Source organism: Solanum lycopersicum, chromosome 9 (assembly GCF_036512215.1).
Source record: "Solanum lycopersicum chromosome 9, SLM_r2.1".
NCBI classification, from domain to species: domain Eukaryota; kingdom Viridiplantae; phylum Streptophyta; class Magnoliopsida; order Solanales; family Solanaceae; genus Solanum; species Solanum lycopersicum.
The window spans coordinates 30,560,685-30,574,059 of record NC_090808.1 but is presented as its reverse complement, the minus strand read 5'-3'; the positions used below and the strand labels follow the sequence as shown (position 1 = coordinate 30,574,059).

General features: G+C 31.5%; 1 long non-coding RNA gene across 2 annotated transcripts; it reads left to right on the top strand.

Moving 5' to 3' along the window:
• Positions 1-5,191: 5,191 nt before the first annotated feature.
• LOC104649142 (uncharacterized) lies at positions 5,192-7,406 on the top strand. 2 transcript variants are annotated; one of them, XR_743099.4, is made up of 2 exons: positions 5,192-5,880; positions 7,077-7,406. It is a non-coding gene; the product is annotated as an uncharacterized lncRNA (long non-coding RNA). The 2 variants fall into 2 exon arrangements; XR_003248180.2 differs by having other exon boundaries at positions 5,380-5,880; positions 7,084-7,406.
• Positions 7,407-13,375: the final 5,969 nt, after the last annotated feature.

Sequence of the window (13,375 nt, the reverse complement as noted above, 5' to 3'; positions counted from 1 at the left end):
ATATTCCAAATCATGGGACTATTACATGTTACCTATGAAGTCCTTGAGTTTAGTAGTTCATGCTCATAATTCCACGTGAACCCTGTAAGTTGAACAATCTTAATATAAGAAGTGTCTATGAGTCCTTGAATGAGTAGTTCATGCTCCTAATCCCGCATGAACTCTCCATGTTGAACATTTTAAAATCATCAATAAACATGTGATTCCAAACCTTGAATCCATAATCCAATCAAGGAAAGTTAAGATCAAAGTCAAGAGAAGTTAGAGTTAAGTCTTGAAGTTCAGAATCCAATCAAAGTAAAGTTTGTTAAAGTTTTCAAGAATCTTTAACGCAGGTTTTATTTTTGTTTTAAGACTAAAAGTTCCAAGTTAAGCTAATAATAAAGAGTTGATTTCACTTCTCAAAAATCTATAGGGAACTATGTATTCCCACAAAATTTATAAATGTTTTTCACATTTTAGCTAAGAGGAAACTAATATTTACAAAGAGTTTCAAGCAAGAAAAGGGAATATCGATTCCAAGGAAGATTTTAAAGCTAAGTGTTGAGAAATTATCTCAACATAAAGAAAGAAGTTGTTTTAAAACCACATAAACCTAAGTATATTTTTGGGAGTAGTATTGAGAACCGATATGAGGATGAGAAATCATGATAACTTGAGTCTCCATAAACCATTTTTTCATCATGGGTATTAATGGGTTATATCTTTTGGATGTTCACATAAGTTAAGCTGGTGGATCCACTATAAGTTAAGTTAGCTTCCTATACTAATAGCAAGGTATATGTTGGTCCTCAGCAGCGCGAGGTAAATTTTTGTATTATCACTATAGCTCTTAAGTGATAGTTGTCAGTTAGAGTAAATCCCACAGCACTATTTACATAGTTCCTCAAGGGGTTTTACTTCGTATGAATGGGGGTATGCGACTTAATTCATACATTGAACAAGTAGACTTTTAGAGGGACCATGTTTTTTCTTTTATGATATTATGATTATGAGTTGACATCATGTTTTTAAACAATTTTTTATTTATATTTCACTTGTTTTAAATTTCTTTATATCGAAAAGAGTTTAGTTAAGTATCAAGAGTCGAGTATTTTGAAGTGAGTACCTTAACTTGAGTATGTTGAAGTTGATATGTGCTTCATTGAGTCAAGTATAGTATCTTTGAAGTTGAGTATTGAATCTTTGAGTTGAGTATCTAATCTTTGAGTTGAGTACCTTATTCTTGATTTGAGTTGAGTTAAAAAGATGTAAGTATGTTTCCTTTTTATCAAGTTCAAGCGTGTGCTTTATGCTTTAGAATTACCCTTAGATGCTCGTACATTCCACCTACTGAGCGCTTTGTCCTCATCTTTTGATGATGCTGGCACATGTATTCAGGATCATCAACAAGGACTTCATAGATACATGCAAGAGTTGGAGTTAGCTATGTGTGCCTCCTTGCTTCTTGAGGAATTCATTTACATTTCTTTTTTTATCAGGAGGTCGTGGGTCTTGCCCATATTTCAATCATTATTACTTCGAGGCTTCATAGATGTTCAGTATAGATGAGGAGTATGTATTAATCCTTTATATTATTAAATATTGTAAAGACTTAGTTTCAATTTTATGGCGAATTGAATGTATTATATTATTCGGAGTTTTCTTTTGAGGTAAAGTTTTGTATTTCAATTTAGTGAGTTTTATTTTGTTTTAAACTTTTGCATGCTTAAGTTAGTCTTCCTCTTGTACTTAGCCACGATGATGATTGGTTGGGGACCAACAACAGTTCTTGAGTGTCGGCCATGTCCAAGGTGTAGACTCGGATCGTGATAGAGTTTACCAACGACTTCGAATTGTCCTCATCTCTAGCCATTCTCCAAACATATCAAATTCAAGGGTGAGAGATTTAGTCATGCTCGTTGATCTTAGGCATTTTTGGGGAGCAACACTCATGTTGAATTCGCTTATTCATGGCATGATGTCCTTAGCTTTAGGACACAAATTACCTTATTTCATTTATTTTGAGCTCTTTGACACTCAGACTTAGTATTTAGAGATTAGATGTCCTTGACGTGATGACTTTAAGGTTTTTGGAATGACATATAATATACTTTAATGAATTTGTGTTTCTTACACTAATAACATTTCATTTTTTTACATTATGGTTAGTATTTTGTAAGTTGAATGATAAATATATGTTGGGGTTGAATTCTTTGGTTCGCCCACCTAGGAGGTTAAGTGTGGGAGTCACTCATGAATAAATTTGATCTGTGACAATTGTGTGTGTGTGTGTGTGTGTGTGTGTGTGTGTATATATATATATATATATATATATATATATATATATATATATATATATTATCAATTTATCCTTTTATTTTGGCTTGTTATATTTTGTAAATTGTAACCTTAACTCTCTTTATATATATGAAACATATTTGGTGGATCGTATAAGGGGGAGAGATATATGTGCTAACTATTTTTTTTTATATTATTCTAGTTTATTTTCTTATGTGTGATTGTTATAGATAAGTTGCCTATTACTAAATCACATTGTGTATCCAATCATATTGGAATTTTTAGAATCTTGTCTCATATGTAATTTTGTAAAATTTAGAAATTGACTAATAATATAATTCGACGTCATGCTCATATAATTTAATTAACTTGCTACTGATCGTAGAAATTTATGCACATAGGATTCAAATAGATATTTAATCGATTTTTTTGCTTAGAAAACATGCTTGAGTATTGCTAACTTTTTAGTTTGTTAGTTGCGCTAAGATATCATGCATAAGCTTATATTAATGTATTTGATGTTATATGACTTAAATGTCATGTATAAAGCCTGATCAATTTTCAATATGTTAATCAGATTTTTAAAATTTTCATAAGGTAATTAAAAGAATTAGTAAATAATTAATTATTAGCATGTACACTTGGATATTATGTCTACAGGCTCCATAATTTTCAGATAAATGAATAACCTATAATTGCTTTTTTATATTTATGAATTCTGAAATTTTTATATTCTCTCTAGGTTTAGTAATCAGACTCTAATAAATTCAGTTTTTAATTAAATTAATCATACTCTAATAAATGAAAATTTTCAATTAATCTGATTATAATATATCTTGTATGACATTCACATAGAAATCCTACCTATAGGATCAATGAAATTTCAGACTGCTCACACTGACAAATCATGTCTATAGGCCTTAACTAATACAATCAAGGTTAATTAATCATATTATATAAATCCAACAAATCCTAATTATCTTGTCAGAGTTTAATAAGTTTTATCATGTTAATTGATTAGAAATCATGCCTATAGGACCATGAGAAATGTCTGCATGCTAATGAAGCTTAAATTTTTATGTAGATTTTGACAATTATTTCCAGCATATTAATAACTAAATAATTATTTTATGCATGATTGTTTTATCTATGTTGATGCTTAATTATATCCTAGCTCGTTTTATAAGATAAATTAGCTTAGTAATAATCATGCTACAAAATATGCATTGCTTGAAATGTTTGTTGCCCCCTAATTAAATTGGAATCACCCGAACGATCATATTAGGAAATTTTTAAAGTTTGTTTGACTACAATTTATTAATTGATAGTTACATATCAAATAACTAATTTTATTAAATGTTTAATGGGTCAAATTAACAATTTACTTAATAATTAATATCATATTTCACTTGAACCATATATGAAAATAAATTATTAGGGTTAGAATTTTTTTGTTCATAACTTAAGAAAGGAAAAAGAGTCAAGAGTTACCTCTATGTAGTGGCAGCTGGCAAGGAAACCATCCAATTCACGATCAGGTATATCAGTGTTTTCAAAACCGTTTTTGGGTGAGTTTCAATGCGAGTTTCGGGGCAGGGCGTACAAAATATTTTCTCCGGTTAAATTTTAAAACGTAGATCCAAAAGGTAAGTCCTAAAATTTGAGGCGTATGTCCCGAACATAAAACTTTACTTCTAGGCATACACACATACGCCTTGGTGTTTGCAATTTTTTTGCTTTGAATTATATTTATCATTAATGTAATGTTATTTCTCAAATAATAATGATAATCGTTTTTTCTTCATTATTGAATATTATTACTTATCTCACATAAAAATGATAATTCATTTAAAAGTTTACTTTTGCTTATTTTAATAGTAATAAAAATATAATATTGAATATACATGTGACTACACCGCGTAGATCCATTAGACTTACGCTCTGTGTCTCAAGGTTTACTCCTCGACCCATACTGTATAATACGCCTTGACTTACGCTCCAACTGTTGACACCCAATTTTGAGCCTCCACAATATGAATTGATAAACGAGTTTTTTAAAATTCTAAACGAGTTAAAATAGTTGACTTTATAAAGTTTCAAATGGTCTTTCAAGTCATGTTAAAATAGCTTAGTCGATTTTCATAATTTTTAAGCGATATATATTTTTATACGTTTAAATGTTTTTCAAGTCATGTTAAAGTAGCTTTAATCAATTTTTTTTGTTTTGAAATGATACATATTTTTTATATATATATTTTTTGGTATAAATAGTTTATTTTACGGAATATTCAAATATTGTCTCAAAAATATTTTAGTTTTACTTAACGCTTTATTAAATTAGTTTTAGTAACTTGTAGATTTGATACTTAGTTTATAGTAAGATTTTTAGTTTATCTTGTTATAGTTTAAGTTATATATATTTTTTATATTTTTTATAGATAATTGTATGTATAACTATTTTATTTCATAAATATTAGAAAATCGTCTCAAACGGATTTCGGGTTATTTTAATAACTTTATTAAAGCGATCTTGTCTATATTATTAGATTACATTTTTCGAATCTTAAGTTCATAATTAAATCAATTATTTTATCTCGTTAAAATTAAAAAGGGCTCGTTGATTAGTTAATTGGTCTTATTTAAACCTTAGTTTAATTCGTGAAATATTTCTTTGGTTAATTGATTGCCCCAGCCTATTCCAACTCTTTTCCCATCCCAAATAATACCAACTCCCAGCCAGACCATTATCAAATTTAAAACCAACTCCTCCAAAAACACAAAAATTGACCCGACCCAACCCAATCTTTTCCCAAAAAGAGAACCCAAAAGCGTCAATTTCCCAGTCACCCAAAAGCAGGGCTCCATCGTTTCCAGCAATCCTAGAAGAAACACGTGTAATAAACCCGATCTCACCCAAACTCTTCATCGTCCCTTTCACGCAATTCCTAGCAATAGCTGACCTCATAAGCCATAGCGCGTGAGACGCCTTCCTCAGTGTCTACCCTTCGTTTCATACACTGTTGACAATAGCAGCTGCAAGTCACGCGAAGTTGTCCTTGAAAGCTCGAGATTAAGCCACGTCATTTCCCAAGGACAATCAATTTGATCCGTTCGTCCGTTCTCCTTCCCTCTTTAGGAATGGATGCAAGCTTTAGCAAAAGATGGTCTGCCTCTAATCTTGAAAGAGTTCAAATTTTGATTTTGAGATGGGCTTTTAACCCAAATTGGATCCATTTTCCCTCATTTTCCAGCCTTAAATTCCCACTATAAAAGCTCTCTTTTCTTCATCTCTGGGGGCTGGCCGGAAAAAGATTGGAAAAAACGGTTGGATTGTTTTAGTTGGACATTGGAAGGGATTTTCGAGTTGAGAAGTTTTGGAGAAAGATAGGACAAAAGTTGACGATTTTCAGTTGGGTTATTATTTGGTCTAACAAATCGAGAATATCTTTAGAAACGGGTAGTGATACACTCGAGATACACTTCAGAATATAGAACTTCTTGAATTTCTTCCTAGTCTCCTTAATCATTAGTGTTCAATGTGTTCGTGGTGAAAGTCATTACCTCTCTGCTAGTGCTGTCCTATTTGCTGCCTTGAAGAAGGTAAATTTTCTTCCAAAATTTTTACTTGTCTGATGTGTGTTTTATTTAGTTAATTGAAGTGATCTATTGATTCTTAGTTTTCTTTTCTCACTTTTTCATGTCCTTTGTGACATAAAATTTTTTTTGGTTTTTTGATGGAGGCATTCTTGTTGATTAATATCGAAGTATTTTACTCGCGTGAGTTACTTTTAAAAAAAAATAAAATGAAAGAGCAACTAGTGAGATTGTGAGTAGAGTATTATTAGTTGGCTGGTTCAATGTTGAATGCTTGTTGTAGGATTACTTATTTTAGTCTACGTTCATCACCATGGACATATGATAATTTTTTTTTCTTTCAAATCTCAAGTCAAATGAACGAATCAAGCATTCTTTTTTACTGGTAGTGTGAGTCTTTGAGTTAAGCATTCTTAGGCCTTTGCTTGCATATAATCTCATGGTCTAATGTCCATCCTCCCCTCGTGGGTTTATTTGTTTTGTCCTATTTGTGGTCGATAATACAGAGGTAGTTTTGGATTGCAATTCATAATTGGTTTGGCGTAGTTTTACCCTCGTTTTAGACAATGTTCCAGCCTTAATCTTTATCATTGTTTAGATTGACGTTATCTGTCCTAAGCATGACTGACTGTTTTTTTTTTTGCTACCTATTTGTGTTGATTTACTGATGAATCATACCAGCTTCTAGGAATGTTTGATTTGTTCCTACTAAATGTTTTTTAAGAATGTTAAGTTAATTAATGATGTTTGCCATGGTAAAATTGAATGTAAAAATAGTATCCATTCTAAATTTTGGGTTGCTACTATATTCTAATAGCATATTTGTTCTTTATCATAATAAATTATGATATTAGGTTCCATTGGTGAAGTAAAATTTGGACTTTGTCACGAGGCTTTGTCTAATAGTTATGCCGCATATTATCTCTTAATGCTATGAATTTATTATTGGCCGATGGTTATGTATTCTTGGAAATTCAGTATGTTTTTTTTTTCTTAAATGGATGCACATGCTTATCTATATATATTTGTATAACTTTGTTGTCGATAGTTTACTTGTTTGGTTTTTTAGAGTTGTCTTTCTCAACTTAATTTGAATTTATCAGTGGATGTCATTTTAATTAAACCTTGTTTTTATAGCATTCGTTCTATTATTTTGAATGCTAATCCTTGCCGTTATTTTGTTGCATGTGATATCATCCAAGTCCGCAGGGATTCTTATCTTTTACTTTCCCTTGCATTTTGGATGGGCCATAAAGGCCTTAAATATTTTGTTTCTCAAGTCATCCAGCTATACGAAACTGACGTACAGGTGTTGGAGTAAAAAAAAAAACACCAGATCTGAAGTTGAAGAGATTGGGCTTAAACCCCACATTTATTTTATTTTGTAGTATTGGGCATAAGCCCTTATGTTCATTTAATTATTTAGTAATTATATGTTAGAATCTTAGGGCATGTGGAAATGGCCCAAAAAAAGCAAATCAAAATGGGTTCAAATACCGGTCCAGGCAGACACAAACTCCATTTGGACCTAACTCTCTCTCTCTCTGTACTTTTACTTTTCGTCTATTCGCTTGTCGATATTTGCTATTAATTTTACGTTAGGAAATTTAAAATCCTCGCAATATGCCACTTCGTTTTAATAACTTATCTAAATCAGCGAAGTATAAATAAAATAAAAAATAAAATTTTCAAATCTCAATTAGATAGAATCGATACTTCATTTTTGAAAATAACTCCAAATAATTTTAGCTCAAAATTAAGTTAGACATTTTAGCCAAAAAGTTAGTTTTCGAAAAAATCGTATTAACGGGTATTTTAGGTGCCATAAAACCCTTTTTAAAATATTAATAAAAATCCTCGAACACCGCCAATATTTTCAACTGATTCTCTGTTTTAAGTTATTCAAAAACTAAGTTTTCTTTATTTTTTTAAAAAATTCTGTGGCGACTCTAATACAAAATTAAAAACAAATAGAAGACTTCTTTTAAATAAAACAGAATGGCAACTCCGCTGGGGATCTGGAGGATTCTAACCTCAAAAATAACATGTTTGGTTATGTGTAATTAATTGTTTACTTGTTTTAATTATCACATTTTTAATTGTTGCATTTCATGGCTACTCCGTCAAACGTAAATTGTTTATTTATCATTTGAAGGATGATTATGCAGGATCACAGTAGTTTCTTAACCAAATCTCTCTCGGGGAACCCTGACGAATATAGTTGGCTACTTGATAGTCAACGGTCATTCACTGTCCCAGCCCAAGTAGTCCGATTGACTCACCCTATCCACTATAAATGGAACCTACTCCTAATCAAACTAGGACTGAGAGAAACCAAATCTCGAAAGTAGCGCATTGACCTAAGATGACTCGACAGCGAAGGAGTGTTGGACCCATTAGAAAGATCGTCTTAAGTTCAAATTGCCCATGGCTCGATCGGACGATCATACTTATATGCTATTTGAAGATTGTTTGTCTGTTTGACGGATTGTTGTGCCTTGGGGGTTGACAACTAACTCTTTGTATGTTTTTGTAGATGACAAATTAATTCCTAAGTTTCAAAATGGTCACAGAGACACTTGATATTCTTCGTGTGTGGTGGAACAACCTCAAAGACTGTCAAAAGACAGAAATCTCGATTCACTTGGGTCACCTACCTTCGATAATGGACTTTAAGGTTTGGCCTGAGTTTATCAAGGTAATTACTCGGTTATAGGATGACAAAAGGATGGTTTTTCGATTTAAAGATGTCGAAATAATACCAACAATAGATGAGGTAATAGATTGTTTCGACTCCATCGGAACATGTGGCAAGAGGGAAAAATCCAGATCATCACATCCTGCTACCAGATAAGCCGACTAGTCTAACATTGAAAACGGAAAAGGGTCTAAAATACCCTCAAAGTATTGAAAATGGTACAAAATTACCCTCCATCCACCTATTGGCTCTAAAATACCCTTCCCACCAACCTATTGGGTCCAAAATACCCTTGTCATCCACCTTTTGGTTCAAAATTGACCACCTATTTAACGGTTATATATTTAAACTATTTAAATATTTTTTAAAATACGTGGCGCTCAACTATTTGTTATAATTTAACTTATTAGTATAATTTATAAATCAATCTACTACCCATCCATTACTAATTAAACCCTCCAAATTAATAAATTACTCACATTATTAATGCAACAATAGAAAAGCTACTGCCAATTGATTGTTTTAAAAATATTGAGACGAAAATATCTATAGAAGTAAATTATCATACATTCAAGTGTCTAAATAAAAATTACAGATAAACTTAAAAGTATGACTATGTTCATCTTAATTATTCTTACGTCTCAATTATGTGATGTTACTTCATAGGTAACTTTTTTTCAAAATAATTAAAAGTTTTAAATAAATCATAAATATTTATAAAATTATATTTTAAAAAAGTGCATGAATTAATTCGGGATGTATTACTTCTTTACCTTTAATCATAAATTTCTAATTCAATCTTGAAAGAGAATCAAATTGAAAGTGTCATCCTAAATAAGCGGCTCAACATAAATTTAATTAGGGCTTCGATTCGGACTCGAATAATTTTGGATGTCATTTTCATTAATCTATAATTTCATAGTGTTTTAGCAGTGTTTATGACAATTTTGATATTATAGTTGGCTTATTTATCGGGTGGGGTTTAGTTAGTAATGGGTGGGTAGTGGATTGGTTTATAAATAATACAAATAAATTAAAGTATAACCAATAGTTGAACATCAAGTATTTTAAAAATATTTAAATAGTTTAAATTTAAAATCATTAAATAAGTGGTCAATTTTGAACTCAAAGGTGGATGACAAGGGTATTTTGGAGCCAATAGGTGGATGAAAAGGGCATTTTGGAGCCAATAGGTGGATGAAGGCTAATTTTGTACCATTTCAATACTTCAAGGGTATTTTAGACCCTTTTCCGCATTGAAAAGCATCTTACTGCTAGTGGACGAGGACTGGTTGGATACTCAAAGTGTACCGATAATGAGATTCTTTGAATAGTTGGATTTCAGAAATTTTTCGAAAAAAATCCATAATCATATTACTTGGAGACAAATTCAGACTATTGTATTCTCCGCGTGCCTCTTAGGAACGATGGTATTCCCTAAGTGTGAAGGAAATAAGATCGATACTCAAATTGTGATGGTTGTAGACGCTATCTTAAGAGGGTTTGGTAATGAAGAAGAAGCAAAGAAACGCTACAATCAAACCCTAGTTATTTTGGTCGACATCTATTAATCGCTGAGTTTCTGTAAGAACAGATTCCCATTTTTCCAAGGTTGCAACTTTTTTCTTCAATGGTGGATGACTGAATATCTGTGTAAAAATGATGTCACCCAACAACAAGAGTTGTCCAAGCCAACCCAGACGAGCACCCTTGACATTTTTGGATTCTACCTAAGCATCCGCAAGTTCCTAATTCACACAACGAGGGATGCATGGGCGAATGTATTCTATGACCTGAGAGAAGGAGACATACAATGATGTTCCAAAACATTATGCCAGAGAAGATAGTGGCTCAGGGGGCCAAATGTCCTTTTTTGGTCGTTCCGTGTATCAGAGGAATGCGACCATACAATCCAAGCGGGGTGATGTAGAAATTTGATAGAAGACAAATCACACATGTCCAAGGGATTCTAGCTCCTTTGTCATTAATTACAACGAGTGTGTTAAGATACCTTTCGCCAAAACCATCCTTCAAGAATGGGCCCGGCGGGTCAACATGAAAGAGGGATACGTTGACGAGTACAAATTTTTTTTGAAGGATGATTTTCTTGGTATAGTGAACTCGACACCATGCGTATTATTTAAAGATGTCCAAATGTGGCTCCAGATCCAAAAATATCATTTTTAGCAGAAATGGGACCGAAGGGCACAAGAATTTCGACAAATAGAGCAAGAATACCAATCAAAAGTATTTGAAAGCAAAAGGCCTTTAGCTTTAGTATCACAAAAGCTAACCGATGTGAGCGTCTGTTTGATGCGTCTAGATACAACCCCGGATGAGCAAAAAGGGCCACATGGATGATTAGGACACGATATATGTGTTTTTTAACTGTTTATGTGATATATTTCTTTGAATGAGGGTATCGCTAACGCACTCCTTTCTGGAAATTTCCTAAAAGATATACACAAGTCACAACTACAAAGTTCGACAAAATTTTTCGAGTCTTGAGTTTCCCAACCAAAAATAAATCTTATCCCAAATCCTAAACATCACTCTATCATCTCAAGAAAGGTAAAATCACCACCCTGGATAAAGGCAAGAATATCAAGACTGAACCAATCAAAGAGGAGATGATCGACATACAGAGGCAGCGCGGAAAGCGCCTATATAACATAACCCTCCTGAGAGCACTGAGTTGGAGAACATTGAAGAAAGTTATGAGGAAGTAATTTCCCACATACATTCTCTCCAAGGACTTTCAACAAAAGGAGACCAGAAAGTCACTCTCGAAGCATATCCGCAAGAATGCCAAATAGGGACAGAAGCCATTCCGTGTGCCCTAATTTTCAAGAACTATCAATCTAGGTGTATCCTTGCTTAAATTGTATTCATTCAATATGTATACCATTTATATTTCTATTCATTCTAGTTTTCATGTCATATTTTGTATAATGAAACTTATATTTTTTTATTAGTTTGTATTCATTCTAAATAGGTATGCCAAATAAATATATATCTATTTAAAAAATATATTTGTATTTGTTATTTTTTAAACTGTCTATTTATTTTTCTCTTCAAAATCTTTTTCCTTTCCTAATTCTTATTAATTCCAATATATATATTATTTGTATTTGTATTCGTTCTAGTTTTTATTTTTTATTTAGTATAATGATGTAAAAAATATAAAAATAATATGATGGAAAAGTGAGAATGAAGTATAAAATTGAAAAAGAGTATAAGAATATTTATTGCAATCATTCTTAAATAAAATACAAATATTAATAGCATTAAGAATTGAGTCCAGATACAAAAATTTGAAGAAAAACTATAAAACCAAATAAACTAATAGAAAGTTGTTCTTCTTATAAATAAAATACTTAACTAGTTGACATTCTTTTGGGATGAACACAAATTAGGGACAAATACAAGATTCATAAATTATACAACATAAGATTTTTAATAAACACAAATCAGTGCTTTGAATACAAATTGAGAAGGAATACAAAATACTAAAAAAATTATAAATACAAAACAAACTAATGTTTTTCCTCAACTTGGTCTTCAACAAGTTTTTCGAAATCTTCTACACCCAATTTTTTCTTTTATAATAGTGTATTTACCCTTTTAATATTACTATCTTGAACATGAATGCGGGTAGAATCATGATGAAACTTTGATCTTCTATCTTGAACCATTTTAGTTTCACAAACTACATTTTCGAATAATCATGGAGTAATGCATAAATCAAACAGGCAAAATTCTCAAAAGTTTATGATTATATGTGATACTTCTTATAGTCCTATTTGAATCAGAAATTGGATTGCAATTTTCATGTTTTTCCTTTATTTAAAGTGTTAACCGAAAATAGGAAGGTTGAAAAACACACAAAAATCTAAAAAGATTCAAACGAGAACATCGAACAATAGAATAAAGATGAATATCTTAATCAATGAGATTGTTGAGAGTTCAATATCTGAAACCAAAAAATTAAGGAAGAGTGATATGAGGAATCTGAAAAATGGGGAAAACTTGATATGGAGAATTTGATAAATAGGGGAGAATGGAAGAGATAAATTTTAGAGAGAGAAAATAAATTATTATTTTTTAAATTTGGAAAGGATTAATTGAGAGACATGTAAATTTTTTTAATGGAAACGTGTGCTTTGTGAGAGAAATTAGGAAGTGCCTGAGGATACATATTTTTTTAAAAATAATGATATTTTATTATATTTTTACAAATATTTTCAAAATAGGGAGGTTTTCACTAAATATATTTGTTTTTTTTGACTAGTTTGCTAGTTTTATCTTTCATTTCGCCACGACATGGAATACCTCATCTGCATATGAAAGATTCGAGTCGAGCTTGTTCCCCGTGGCTGATGTAATGTTGAGGAGAAAAAGGGTTCAGAGGGAGCCACCTTTATCTTTTAAAAGCTTTTTTGTTTGTTTTTTCAATTCCCGTGTAATCATCTAGTATGAATGAAAACAAATATTTCTTTTGTATTCGAACTACGTAGGGTTTTAATTGTCACTATGAGATACGTAGACAACCTTCTAAGGCCCGACCCCTATCTTTCAAAATTTTCATTCTCGCCCTTTTCTTTCTACACGGGAATATGAGGCTCAAATAAATGTATGTCAAAAGAGATGTAGCAAAATTACCTTAGCTCAATGTGATTTAACCTTTTCTGAGATAGTGCAAAACTAAAACAAGTAAACTCCTGGTTGTTCAAAAAATCAGTTTCCCCTTACTCGTGGATTAAATGTCCTCAAACAAAGTAATTTTAATGTGTTTACCTGTTC